The sequence below is a fragment of the Lygodium microphyllum genome, chromosome 14, assembly GCF_053477565.2.
Source record: "Lygodium microphyllum isolate KBCC chromosome 14, Lygodium_microphyllum_v1.1.10, whole genome shotgun sequence".
Lineage (NCBI taxonomy): Eukaryota > Viridiplantae > Streptophyta > Polypodiopsida > Schizaeales > Lygodiaceae > Lygodium > Lygodium microphyllum.
The window spans coordinates 117100171-117115589 of NC_141148.1; positions in this window are offsets into that span (position 1 = coordinate 117100171).

Below are 15419 nucleotides of genomic sequence, written 5' to 3' on the forward strand. Positions count from 1 at the left end.
AGTAGTAAAATCCTTCCTTTCATGGTACAAACTATCACACCACATACATCTTTTTCTTGGTTTAGAGCTACTCTCCATCCCCTTTTATTTTGTCCTTTCTCATCCAATTTTGCAACCTTCAACTGAAGATTCTACATGTCTTTAACCAATTTGTTTAATATATCTTCCCTAACAGTGGGAATAGCAGGTGTAGCCATAGGGTTAGCCACACAAGCAAGTGGCTTATTGGATACATCAACTAGTTTGCCTGTAACAATGGACAAGTTAGATGCATGCAATCTTTCTCTTCTTCTATGCTTTTTCATGAGTGCAATAATAGCATCCTTAACATGCATCCACTCTATTTTAAGCCCTATCTCTATAGTCTAATATTCTAACAAATCATCAAGCTTCTCTTGAAGCCCAAGATTTTTCACTTATAGAAACAATTCAATTTTCTAACTTGCAGGAGCCTACTATTCTGCAAGATCCAACTACTCAAATTGACTTTCAAATTTTCTTAATAACTTTGTAGCCACAAGCCCCTTATTGAGTTGTAGAACCCACTCTTGGAAAGTCTTGTGGGTAATCAAAATGGAGTCTCCAATATAAAATCCTTCCTAGAGTGTCTTCTTGAAAGCTACATAGTCATCATCCTGCATATATAATTCAATAACTCAAGCTTTCAATTCATGTAAAGTTACCCGTATAAAATACATGCTTCACAAAAGTCAAGCCACCCCAAAGAACTCCATATTTTGGCATAGGTATACAAATATACAAATACACCATTAGATAACTTCATCTCATGCTCTACTGCATGCAAAGCATTCATCACAATAGTTTCTGTTTGAGAAAAAACATGCATCACCTTTGTTATTGTTCTTGTACCTACATAAGCATGTTCATATTCTACACTAACTGCTACAAAACATCACTAGAAACTATGCTTGAAGGTTCTCTCATCTTGCCTTTCCTTTTAACAATATTTCATGTCAGGTTCACCAATGTTAGAAGGGTTTTAGTTGAAAGTTTGTACCTATTAGGGATCAAAGAGACAAGGAAGTCAAGAATAGGAGATAGAAGAGAAGAAAGAAAAAGGCAGGAGATTCAAATGAGTCCCAAGAATGCTAGAAATCAAGTTCTCTTCAAGACACGTCCATACATCATGAATCAATCATAAAACCTTCTGCCAAGTTTGCCAAAGCCTTTACACAAGATAAAGACAAAGCTCAATAATTCAAACTCTATATGTATTACATATAAAATCTATTGTACATCCAAGACAAAGAGTCCAAACAATCTAATGTCAATAGGTTTCGATGATTTCTTGGTAGAAGAAGCCCAATTTTTCTCCCAAGAGCACTATGTATTGATAGAACGCCTAAGAAGGGAAACAAAATCCTTGTATGGGACAAATAATGGACAAAATATCAAAAATAGGCTAAAATGGCCCAATAACCCATATTTTTGAACCATATATATTATGGACACTAATAGTAATGAATAATATGACATTGACTCTCTAGATTAATAAGAAACCTAGATGATGATGATGCACTTTAAGGTTTTTCACACTATGTCCATGTAGTGATATGACAATGGCCTCCGTCACTTATTCCTCCAAGCTTCTGTGAGTTCACACACACACACACACACACACACACACTCTCTCTCTCTCTCTCTCTCTCTCTCTCTCTCTCTCTCTCTCTCTCTCTCTCTCTCTCTCTCTCTCTCTCTCTCTCTCTCTCTCTCTCTCTCTCTCTCTCTCTCTCTCTCACAAACCCCCTCTAAACACCATATTAGAGAATTTGGGAATTTCCCAAGTCCTAATTTCAAATAAGTGATCAATATTTGACCATATGGCTAAATCTTGATCCACATTTGAAAGTAGTATTTGGGAAAGTAGCTTATATAATATTTATGGTAGTCTCCACCTTTAAGTAAGACAAGAAGATTTAATTATGTGGTCAAATAATAAAGGTGTTGGGGGGTTTCCAAAGTGCATGGAAATTCCCAAAATTCCCTAATATAGTGTTTCTAGCACTCTGTCTCTATAATGCAATATCTACCTTTCCATCCCACAAATTGGAAAGATTCCAAGAAAGTGAGGGAAAGTGATGGGGTAATGCAGCAAAGGCCAAGAGCAAGCTCACAAGCTCTCCAATCTCTAAGAACTTTTACAAGTATGAGATGGATACATAGAGATGGAAGCAAAGATAGTGGAAAAGAAGGGGATAAGCATCTCTCTCTCTCTCTCTCTCTCTCTCTCTCTCTCTCTCTCTCTCTCTCTCTCTCTCTCTCTCTCTCTCTCTCTCTCTCTCTCTCTCTCTCTCTCTCTCTCTCTCTCTCTCTCTCTCTCTCTCTCTCTCTCTCTCTCTCTCTCTCTCTCTCTCTCTCTCTCTCAAACCCCCTCTAAACACCATATTAGAGAATTTGGAAATTTCCCAAGTCCTAATTTCAAATAAGTGATAAATATTTGACATATGGCTAAATCTTGATCCACATTTGAAAGTGGTATTTGGGAAAGTAGCTTATATAGTATTTATGGTAGACTCGACCTTTAAGTAAGACAAGAAGATTTAACTATGTGGTCAAATAATAAAGGTGTTGGGGGTTTCCAAAGTGCATGGAAATTCCCAAATTCCCTAATATAGTGTTTCTAGCACTCTGTCTCTATAATGCAGTATCTACCTTTCCATCCCACAAATTGGAAAGATTCTAAGAAAGTGAGGGAAAGTGATGGGGTAATGTAGCAAAGGCCAAGAGCAAGCTCACAAGCTCTCCAGTCTCTCAAAACTTTTGCAAGCATGAGATCGCTACATAGAGATGGAAGCAAAGATAGTGGAGAAGAAAGGGATAAGCATGCTTTGCATTAGTCATAGGAATGATTTGCAATAAGGTTTCCCACCATATATATGTGGACTTTGAATTTAAACTTGGGCTGGACCTCTTATCTCAAGGTGCCCACCACCATAATCTCTTGATGCGCTCTTCAAGCCCAATGCCATGTCTAATTGTCCAAACTCACCCCCTCAAATGACATTAAATGTGCATTAATTATAATTTGTACGGGAGTGAGCCCAATACTAAAATGATTTTACACAATTTATTTGGTCCTCTTTCTTAATTCCTATTTTTTCTAGAGTCGTTGATACTTTTATGTTATCTTTTTTTTCAACTTAATGAGCACTCTTCTTCCAATCTTTGAATTTTTACCAACTGGATGTAGTCATTATTCCTTCAGGCCATCACTCTTGAATGCTCCTTGACTTTTGTTCCTCTTGGTTTTTTAATCATTGGCTTCCCTCGGTGTACTCCATTGGCTCACCGTTTTTTGCTTCTTGTGGCTTCTTTGCAAAAGGTTATAAACAGTATCCCCCTCTTAGACAAGTGCCAATGCCTTGGCACTAGTGAAGGTACTTGGGATCTGCATGGGAAGGTAAGAGGTTACTTGCTCCTACTGAAGGAAAGGGTGGTTGCTGATTGCACTTCTAGGTCTTCAAGTTACATGTAGAAAAAGTTGTGCGGGTGGTGGTGGGTGTTAGTCGGTGGATGTCAATTGGAAGATGGGTCTATGCTAGTAGAACTGAGATTCCCAATGTGGTGATATTTAGGGAGATAGGTCTTCCAATTTCTTGGGATTTTCTGCCCTCCTTAAGGACCCTGAATGAATGTAAGGGAAAGTGGGGGGAAGTAGGGGAAGTGAAGGTTCTCTTCTCTTTTCCTTTCTCTTTGGGATAATAAAACATAACTATTCCATGCCCCTCCTTTGATCTTGGGCTGATGGGAGTCTTGGCATGATGGGAGATGGGTCTACGCTAGTAGAACCAAGATTGCCTAGGTCCATCCCACACTTGAGGACCCAATCGGTAAGATGTTTTGGTGCAATGTGGTGATATTTAGGGAGACAGGTCTGCCAATTTCTTGGGATGTCCTCTCCTCTTTTTTTTGGGGATAATAAAACATAACTATTCCATGCCCCTCCTTTGATCTTGGGCTAATGAGAGTAGGGATCTCATGGATTTTTCCAAAACAGTTTTACTCATCATGTATCCCTTAATAGATCGACGAGTATTCACCATTGTTCAGGGTAGAAAGGGATGGTTACGACTGGTTAACTGGCTCTCGTTCCATATCCTCTAGAAGATTCAGGTAGAAGGCATGTAGTATAGCAGTTTTGAGTATGAGCCTCACAATGGCATACCCATGTATACGCACATTTACATTAAAAAAACAAGGGATATAGGTCCTCTTCCTCTGTTTCTCTCTTTTGACTCAACAACAACATTAGGAGCTTCAGATAATTACAAGTTTCCAAAAAATCTGGGTCTGGGAAATTTTAGAATGTGTCTACAAATGTTTTAAATGAGGGAGCTAGATCTCGCTCTTGGAACTCAAGACTATCCTCAAGGTTTCTAATTTTTACATTGAAAAAATAATGAATATATTTAAAATATATAAGATACAAAGATGTATAAAAAGGGTTCTAATCCTTGAAATAAGAAAATCCAAAGAAAGAAATTTTTCAAAAAGTAAATGATCATCACCATACAAAGGCTTGATAGGCTCTTGGGCACGAGTGTGCTGACGTGTGGGTGATGCCTTGTCTTTCTAAGGGTGGCATTTAACACAAAAAAAAGGGATGGTTTGAGCAAAATGTGGAGATCTTTTGCAATTACTCTTGTCATCGTACTAGTTTTGTATCTCTTACAAGTCTTGTATCACATAAGTCATGGATCTTATAGCGTGTGGTAGTAAAAACAATCCCAATGTATGTAAAAGTGAAAGTTTAACCCAACACTAGTATCTGGGTAGTTTACCCATCCAAGGACTAGTCATAGTTTTAAAGACTTGCAATCATAAATAGGTCTAGTGTATGCCATGTTGAGCATGGAGACTCGAGTTTCACCCAACAAAAAGGGTATATGTCAAAAGTGGAATGGACGAAAAAGTATTGTGAAGCATCTTGTGCACCTTCTTGATGACTCCCACATTAATTTGAACCATTTCTATTATCTTTTGTTCCTCTATTTTGTGTTAGGGGTACTATATCACACATGTATTACATGTCATTGTGCTTGTTACATTCCCTATAGCAAACTTACAACACATCATTATTTCATGTATAAATATTTGGTGTAGGAGAGCTTATATTGACATGAAGGCACTTGAATTATACCTTGTATCACTTATGCCTTCCATCTTAGGTACATCCACTCTTTACTTTCATACAAGGGACATACTTAGAGCATTCCATTTGGTTTTGGTACTAACACATTGCTAGTGTTGTACAAATTTAGTACTCTATAGTACCATCATGAAACTGTACTTTACCAAATGACATAACAAAATGGATCCACTAGTATATTGTATCTCATAGTATAGTACCAAAAGTCTTTTTGTAAAGTTCGAAATTTGTGATGCATAGTACTAAATGGATCTAGTACTCTAGTACATTCATGAGGGGTTAGCTTGGTAGAGATACTACCAATTAGTGAGAATGTGGCTTTTAACAATGTTAGAGTGATTACTAGCAGTCAAAAAATGGAGGATTAGAATGTGGCTTTTAACAATGTTAGAGTGATTACTAGCAATTAGTGAGAATGTGGCTTTTAACAATGTTAGAGTGATTACTAGCAGTCAAAAAATGGAGGATTAGAAGGATGATCCTAGTACAAGAAAAGTTAATCATAAGCTTAGTGTGGTTGACTAGAAGGTCATGGATCCTCTCAAAGCGGATGGTACCTTAGAGGAGCCTGGGGTTAAAAGCGAATGCAAATCAAAAGTGAAGGAGGCTATGAAGGCCATTAAAAAACCAAAAGAGAGGATGGTATAGAAAGAGAAGCAAGTATTGGCAAACTTCTGAGAGTTTGAGTTAGTGAATGCTCTATGTGAATTCAAATTCAAGCTAGATGATAATTTGCTACAATTAATTTGGTTGTTGCCAAACATTCTCAAGGAGTTTAAGAAAATTTTGCAAATGGATTATGTTATAGAGCTTGCTAGTGCCAATTGAGCAAGCAGTGAATGATCAAAGCATGTGGAGAAACATTGCCTTAGTGTGTACGATTATATCAATGGCATTTTGATTGAAAGTGTAGTGGTAGATGCAAGCTTATCTATAAACATTATATGCATGGATTTTTTAGAGAGGATAGGTTTGCCTATTCAAAAGGATGTCATAGCCATTCTAAAAATGACTAGTGATAGTCTAAGACAACCCGAAGGAATGATATCTCAAGTGCATGTGGTAGTAGCTCACATTAAAAGAATTCTTGATATCTATGTTATTTGATGTGTTGGTGTTGAGATGACAAGCTCAATACATGCGAACATTGATGATGGACCACCTGGTTAGATGGGTCCACATGTCTACACTTGGCACGTCAGTGGTCATCATGACTCACACATGGCCACTGACTCATTACTTATTATATTCAAGTTGTTACACCTATTTACAGCTGGCATAGTTATAGCGCCAGTCGACTAGTGCAGATGGTTATACATTGTTTGACTTAGTAGGCCACTTTCCTTTATGTTGCATCTTATCTATACTTTGTGTACATTGTAAAGAGTGTGGAAGAAGAAGAAGAAACCAGCAAGAAAACGTTTTGGCCTCCATCTCTCTTCTTATCTCTTGAGTGAGCTTCTCCTTGTGCATTCTGTGTGTGTTCGGCGCAGCATCTTGAGCAACTCCCCCCACCACACGATTCTTGACATGGTATCAGAGCCACACCACTGAGAGAGGCTGATTTCGAAGGCTGAAGCAAAGGAGAAGAAGCAAGGTTTGAGCAAGCAAGCCACGGGTAAGAAGCTCCTATCCTTCCACTCTTTCTCTTGGATACTGCCTGTGGAGGCACCGGAAGCAGGGCAGAGCAAAAATCTCAAATTACAGTGAGATTTGGTGTGCGCGAAGAGCGCTGTATATTCTGCAAATTATGCCCTTGAGGGCTTTCCCACAGTTATTTTGGGCATCTGAGGCCATTTCAGGGCCCGTTTTAGAGCCGCAAGGTTGCGGACAGCAGTTTCAGGGTACGCTGTGACTTTGACTGTATTGACCAAAAGTGGGTGCGCAGGTTACAGATTTCAAATCTGTAAGTTCAAAGATGTTTACCAGTAAGTAAACACAAGGTTTATCTGCAAACAGGTTGCAGATTGCATGTATTGTTGAGCAGATAGTGAAAAAGGCTATCTGGTGTATTGCTGTGCACTACAGGTCGAAGGTTGCAGACGATTTGCTTGCTATTGGTATTAATTTTGTGATAATGGCAGAGAATTGAGAAGCTCGACAAGAACAACTACCCTTCATGGAAGTTCCGTTTCACGAACTTCCTTATTGGAAAAGGCCTCTACGAGTTTGTTTCAAGTGAAGAAAATGAGTCGGAGGTGAGTGATCCTCTAACTGTAGAAGAGACAAAGGCACGGAAAGAATGGAATGCAAAAGATAAAAGGGTCATGTATTGGTTGTCTGCAGTAATTGACAATAATATGCTGGGACATATTAGAAATGCAGAGAATTCATATGTAGCTTGGACCATACTTGAAAGTATGTTTTCTGTAAATACAAAGGCACGAAAGATTCAACTCAAGCAAGAGTTGAATACATTGAAGAAAGGAAAGATGTCTATCAATGAGTATGCATTGAAGGTAAGGAGCATTGCAGATGCATTGGCAACGATTGTAGCTAGATGACAGCTATCCTTATCTACTCTAGTTCATGGCTTAGTTAGTATGCCACCTTAGTTAGTTGTCTTTGGTTTGAGACCCATATATAGGGTTCTTCTATTTCTTTGTATTTGAGTTCTTTTGGCTTACACAACTAAGAAGAGGAAAACTGTTTTCAGCCTCCACCCTTGTGTGTATTCCCCCATTGTGCAAGCAAGAAAGCTACAAGTGAGACTCCTTCCTTCTCTCCCACAATCTTGACATGGTATCAGAGCCTTGTTCATGGTAAGGAGCTCAAGAAAGCAAGCCAAGTTCGCGGTGTTCTGGTAAGAGGAGCAGTGTTGCTTTCATTTTTTGCTTTGGGAGCAGATCTCTGCAGGTAGCACAGCCGGAAATTGCAAGAGTGCATTGTCTCAGGTTGAGACGCCCTTCGCGGTGAAGCAAGAGGGTAGTATATGCTGCGAGAGAGGGCTTTAGCTCTCAGTGACCCTGTTTTTTTTTTATTTGAGGCCATTTCGAGGCATGTTTTGGAGGCGGAAGTTTTCTGCATGCACTCAGGAAAAGGCCCTGTTTTATGCTGTGCGACCACTGTTCTACAGGTCGGTGAAAAGTTACCACAGAAATTGCATTATATGCATGTGCACAGAGACATTGGGAGTTACAGAATCATCCCTGTTGCATGTTGATGCAAAATCGTCACTAGGAAGTGACTGTGTGGTCAAATACCACTTTCGTCAGTTTTGCAGATTAGCCCTTGTGACCCTTGTCCTTGCATGATGGTAAGACAAAGAGTCTTTCAGATGTATTACATGTGCCATCTATTACAAAGAACTTGGTGTCAGTCGGTCAAATGGTAGAGCAAGGGCTGCAAGTCAGATTTAATGCAAAGGGCTGCTTTGTAGAAGACTTCAATGACAAGTGCAGGTTGGTAGCAAAGGGAAGTAGAGTTGGACGTATGTTTACTCTGGATGCTGGAATTCCTACTATGAATGCTGCTATGTATGCCAAAGAAAAAGGTGTTGCTGCAGACATTGAAATTTGGCACAAACGCATTGGACATGCAAATGTACAAAGGCTGAAATTAATGCAGTCCAAAGGGTTGGTTACAGGTTTTCCTACATTTAAAGTTGCAGAATTTCATAAGGTATGCGAAGCATGTCAGTTTGGTAAGCAGGCAAGACAACCCTTTTCACATGACAGAGATGTAAGCAGAAATATCCTTGACGTTGTGCATACGGACATTTGGGGGCCTACACAAAATGTATCTCTTGGAGGCAGTTCATACTTTGTCACATTCATTGATGATTGTTCTAGAAAGCTGTGGGTATATTTTATGAAGGAAAAGAGTGAAGCGTTTGAGAACTTTAGAACCTTCAAGGCTATAGTTGAAAGAGAAACAGGCTTGAAAGTAAAGTGCTTGAGGTTAGATGGAGGGGGAGAGTACCTCTCAAATGAGTTCAGTGATTTTCTAAGGTCTCATGGGATAAAGAGACAGTTCACATGCAGGTATACTCCACAGCAAAATGGGGTTGCAGAAAGGAAAAATAGGCATATTGCAGAAGTTGCATGCGCCTTGATGGTGGCTGAAAAGAATATGCCTAAGCATTTTTGGTCTGAGGCTGTTCATACTGTTGTTTATATTATGAAACAGAACCCCCACAGCTGTAGTTCATGGTATGACTCCTGAAGAATGCTTTACTGGCAACAAGAAGCCTGATGTATCACACTTAAAAGTGTTTAGCTGCATTGCGTATGTTCATGTGCCAGATGAGTTGCGGAAGAAACTGGATCTAAAGGCTGAAAAGTGTGTCTTTATTGGATACTCTTTAGAGCAAAAAGGGTATCGCTGTTATAACCCTGTCACATGTAAGTTCAGAGTGAGCAGGGATGTCATCTTTGATTAAATGAGCAGTTGGTATGCATCTAGTGGTGATGCATTGGATGATGATGATAATCATGACACTCATGTGCAGGCTGAAAAGCAAGAATCACGGACTCTTAGTGGACCAGAGACATCATCTGGTAGTCCTTGGTCTGGGAGACTAAGGAGTATCTCTACATCTTCAGGAGCATCTAGTAGCACTACAGGTAAAGACAAAGGAAAGAATAAAGTGTCAGAAGGCATTGATGCAGTTCTTGATGGAGACTCTAGTGGCTCAGAGAGCTTGGATGATGAGCTTGGCATTCCTTCAGTGAGGACTCCAGGTGTGCAGAGAGCACGCGTTAATGCAAAGACTCCATTGAGTGATCCAGTGGTACGCAGGTCTAGCAGGGTGAGATACCCTGTTAAAAGATTTGGTTCTGAAGGTTATGCAGCTCACCATTATGCTTATATGGTGAAACTAGTTGAGGATGTTGAGCCCACATGTTTTGAGGAGGTTGTTGGTCATGCTCATTGGGAAGCAGCAATGGATGAGGAGATGGCTGCATTAGAGGCCAATAAGACTTGGGATTATCATTTCCGAAGGGCAAGAAAGCCATTGGATGTAAATGGGTTTATAAGATTAAGCACAATGCAGATGGTTCTATTAGCAGGTACAAAGCTAGGCTGGTTGCAAAAGGCTATGCCCAGCTGCTAGGATGGCAACTGTCAGATGTGTGATTGCTTTGGCAGCAGCCAAAGGTTGGAGGCTGCAGCAAATGGATGTGAAGAATGCCTTCTTGCATGATGATTTGCAGGAAGAAGTGTATATGGATCAGCCAGCAGGTTATGCCCAGTTGCTAGGATGGCATAGATTATGATGAAACCTTCAGTCCAGTTGCTAGGATGGCAACTGTCAGATGTGTGATTGCTTTGGCAGCATCCAAAGGTTAGAGGTTGCAGCAAATGGATGTGAAGAATGCCTTCTTGCATGGTGATTTGCAGGAAGAAGTGTATATGGATCAGCCAGCAGGTTATGAGGATTTAAAGCATCCCACGTATGTGTGCAGGTTGAAGAAGGCACTCTATGGGCTCAAGCAAGCACCTAGAGCATGGTCTGACAAGATCAGAGAGTATCTTGTCAATATTGGCTTTTATGTTTCTGATGTTGATCACTCGCTTTATGTGAGAAAGGGAGATGCAGGTTTGGTCATCATAGTCATCTATGTGGATGACTTGATTATTACAGGTGATAGTGATAGTGGGATTGCTAAAGTCAAGGACTTTTTGAAGAAGAAGTTTGAGATGAAGGATTTAGGTGAACTAAGGTACTTCCTTGGCATTGAGGTGATCAGATGTGATGATGGTATATGGCTGTCCCAAAGACAGTATGGCTTGGATATGTTGTCCAAGTATGGTATGACAGCATGCAAACCACTTTCAGTCCCATTGGAGCAGAATGTAAAGTTGAGTGCTGATGTTGGGGATGAGATAGAAGACCCTACTATGTTCAGGAGGATAGTGGGGAGTTTGATCTACATGACAATTACAAGGCCAGACTTGAGCTACGTTGTTGGTCTTGTGAGTCAATTTATGCAAGTACCTAGAAAGCCACATTTGGATGCAATCAGATGCATATTGAGATATGTGAAGTCCACATTACATTATAGACTTTTCTATGAGGCAGGTAGTACAGATGTACAGGTGTTTGGATACACATATGCAGATTGGGCTGGTAGTATGGCTGATAGAAGATCTACCAGCGGATACATGTTCTCTCTTGGTAGTGCAGCAGTTGCTTGGAGCAGCAAAAAGCAATCTACAGTTGCTTTGTCGAGTACAGAGGCTGACTATAGAGGTGCTGCTGTTGCAGCATGTGAGGTAGTATGGCTACAAAAGTTATTGGCTGATTTGGATATGCAAGTGGAAGGTCCAGTTGTCATTTATTGTGACAACATGAGCACTATACAGTTGGCTAGAAACCCTGTGTTCCATGCCAGGACAAAACATATTGAGGTACACTACCACTTTGTGAGAGAGAAGGTACTACCAGGTGAGATTGACTTGGTGTATGTCAGCACACAGGATCAGATAGCTGACATCTTCACGAAGGCATTGGGTACAAAGAAGATTCGAAAGTTTCGAAGCTAACTTGGAGTTGCAGAGATGCAGTTGAGCTTGAGGGGGAGTGTTGAGATGACAAGCTCAACGTATGCCGACATTGATGATGGACCGCCTGGTTAGATGGGTCCACACGTCTACACTTAACATGTCAGTGGTCATTATGACTCACATATGGCCACTGACTCATTACTTATTATATTCAGGTTGTTACACCTATTTACAGCTAGCATAGTTATAGCGCCAGTCGACTAGTGCAGTTGGTTATGCATTGTTTGACTTAGTAGGCCACTTTCCTTTATGTTGCATCTTATCTATACTTTGTGTACATTGTAAAGAGTGTGGAAGAAGAAGAAGAAACCAGCAAGAAAACGTTTTGGCCTCCATCTCTCTTCTTGTCTCTTGAGTGAGCTTCTCCTTGTGCATTCTGTGTGTGTTCGGCACAGCATCTTGAGCAACTCCCCCCACCACGTGATTCTTGACAGTTGGAAGCTAAGCTATTAGTTGTTTCTTGGACGGTCTTAGATTCTACACTTTGATTATTTGATAGATATCCCAGGCAATCGGTTAATTTTGGGAATGGATTAAAAAAGGACAATTTTGAATGATTATCCTAAGTATCCATTGAATGAAAGGGCATTATACCCCACCACAAAATGGAAGGTGCTTAAGGGAACGTCCACCATGGGAACCTCGAGCTCTAGTGACTCTAATGAGGATTCCACCATGAAGAAAGTCTATCAAGTGTGTCTTAAAGTGTGTCTAAATGAGTTGATAGGGGTAAAAGATTGAATCTATGATGTTGATGTGATAGAGTTTGACCTTAGGACTCCAAATGATCCCTGCCCAATGAAACTCGACACTATATTATCTAATGATTAGTGCAAGGTTAATGTGGGATTCCTATTGGAGTTTAGGGATGTATTTGCATGAAGCTATGATAAATCGGAGAGGATTCCCCCCTACTGTTGTTATTGTATGTACTATCCTATTGAAAGAAGTCAACAAGTTGTAAGGCTTCATTGTAGCACAAGCTTCAAACCATTTCATAAAGTAGTCTCTTGCCACAATAATGTATCACTTCCATGTTGTAGAAAAATGATAAAGTCCAACAAAATCAATGCCCCACTTTTCAAAGGTCAGCATCACTAGATTAGGGGTAAGTAGCCACTTATCAGTTTCCCTAGCGTCATGCCTTTTGTGATAGATATCACAATACTTTACATAGTAAAAAGCATCTTGAAAAGTTGTATGTGTCATGTCGATTATTGACCTTGATGTGAATTCTATTGATGTTGCATATGTTTAGACAACTTTCCATGGATGGAAATAGTGCAACAAGTAGACAAGAGAAAAACAATAAAGCCTATAGGGAAATTCCTTAGTTAATGCTTGCAAGCTTCATAAGCTTGATTTCACTTACCTACTTCATATACTTTAAGTTCATCATTTTTTAGCTCATTGTTCTTGGTAGAGATGCACTCCTAAGGATTTCCCAAAAGAAAGCTCCTACAAACCTTAGGTGGGAGCAGAGGAAAGACTGTCTGTTCATCCAAAGCTGTAGATGAGAGGGGAGGACTATTTGACTATGTTTGTGGTATGAAAGAAGAAGAAGATAGCAAAAGGCTTAGTTAACTATAGCTAAGCTTAATGAAATCTAGTGTTGTGTTAGCATGCACGTGTAAAGAGACAAAAGGAGCGGAGAGGCTATTATTAGAGGGTAAGAGGGCTTTTGATGGGGGTATGGAGTACTTCTTGTGGTGGGTCGTGAGAGGGAGAGGAAGTGTGCCATCAAAGGTAGAAGAACTGAAAATTTGAGTGGGGAAATGATGAGTTTTATTCTAGAGTAGATTATTTGCCAATTCAATCCACCCAAAGAGCTTGTGTGCGACCCATGGGACACACTTCTTGAATAAGGTCATAGAAGCACTGAGTGACAAAAGCTCTAAAAATTAAGCATAATAAAACTACACCTTATAACCCCCAAGGAAATAGGTAGGTAGAGAGTACCAATAAGCTATTTGTGGGGTTTTTGTCCAAGACTACATTAGAAGGTAAGAGTGATTGGGATTAGAAACTTATGTGGTTGTTTGGGCTTACAACATGACATTCAAAAGAGTAATAGGCCACAATAAGCTTAAGTAAGTTTATGGGAAAGAGTGTGTCTTACCCTTGGAAATTGAGATGCCTCTTATAGTAGGTTTTCTTTTAATCATTCTTCAGGTGAAGAGAAAGCATTGCAAGAATGGTTTAGTTTATTGGCACATTCTGATAAGATTAGATTACAAGTTTTTTTGCATCAAAAAAGAGGTAAGAAGTGGATGAAAGTGCTTCATGATCTTTAAGCTAAGGAGAATAAATTTGTCAAGGATTGATTGGTCCTATATTATGATGCATGTTGTGAGCTATTCCCATGAACATTAGAACCCAAGTGGGGTAGCCCTTGTAAATTTTTTTGCATAGGGAAGAATGACTCTACAAACCCTCTAGTAGAATTCCAAGGGATAGAGTTTGAGAGTAAAGTAAACTTCAATAAGTTGAAGCCCTATTATGTATAGGGGCTAACTCAGGACTTGGTGTCTTTGGAAGTCTCCTAGGATTCAGCTTAAACTTACAAACTATACCAAGGCAATTGGATGGAACATCTCTAAGTGGCTAGTCAGAGCCTTAAAATGGGACATTAAGGTCTATGTCTACAATGATGCTTGGCCCATCGAGCATGTGAGTGTAGGGGTTGTCATTAAAGACCCTTATCATAGAGTGATAATGAGAATGAGAGTTTATTTAAGTACTACTTTCACTAATAATATGGTAAAATACAATAAGGCCTTACTCATGGGGCTAAATTTAGCCAAATACGGTGGTATTTGTCATTTATTGACAAAAGATAAATCATAGTTGGTGATCAACTAGTTGAATGGTTATAGTGTGAGAAACCCCATTTTGTGGATGTATTATCGTGTAATCTTGATATGGTTGAGACTTTTGACTTAGTGACTTATTAGTTGCTTCCAATTAGTAGAATCACTTTGCAGACTCTCTAGCAAATTACACCTTTATTGCATATGTATAATCTCTCAAATATGGTCATGAGGATCTTCCTACCATTATATGATGATATTAGCCTAGGGTACTCTGAGGATTTCTTTGCTGGCATGTTTAGCTTTGGCCATTGATGGTTAGTATGGGTAATAACTCAAGTAGCAACATACCACATTCCAATATTTTTATGGATGCATCAAATCATTCACTACCATATTTTTCATATGCCCCTTGCTATTTACGTATGGGGGTTGGCTAACAACTTGATGCATCCACTGTAGGGCTTGAGTGGCTCATCCCTAGGTCTAGGCTTTGTGCTTCAAGTGAGTTTTTTTTAGGATCAAGGGCTTAAATTAGTATTGATTTTCCGACCTTAGTGCTTTGTCATCATATTTCATCAGGTCGAAGAGGGCCAATCAATCCCTTTCTTGATACACATACCTTTAACCTGTGGATTGTTAGTTAGTTTTGTTTTGTAGATTAGTTCATTCATAGTCAAGAAGACATTTTGCATGTTTACATGGATCTTTCCTCAATAGTAGGTGTCTCTAGCACCTTGTCTCTTGTTGGTCACTACTTTATGTTTTGAGAGGCAGGGGAAGAGATTTAATATGTTAGTTTCCATGAAACTAAGGCTAGGACTTGGGCTAGGCATCAAGTGTCCTTCTTGAGTGGGATACCTTGCTTGCTAGTTGTTACTTGAATGTGCTCATAGGATGACGTTGGGTGTCATTCTTGTCCATTTGAT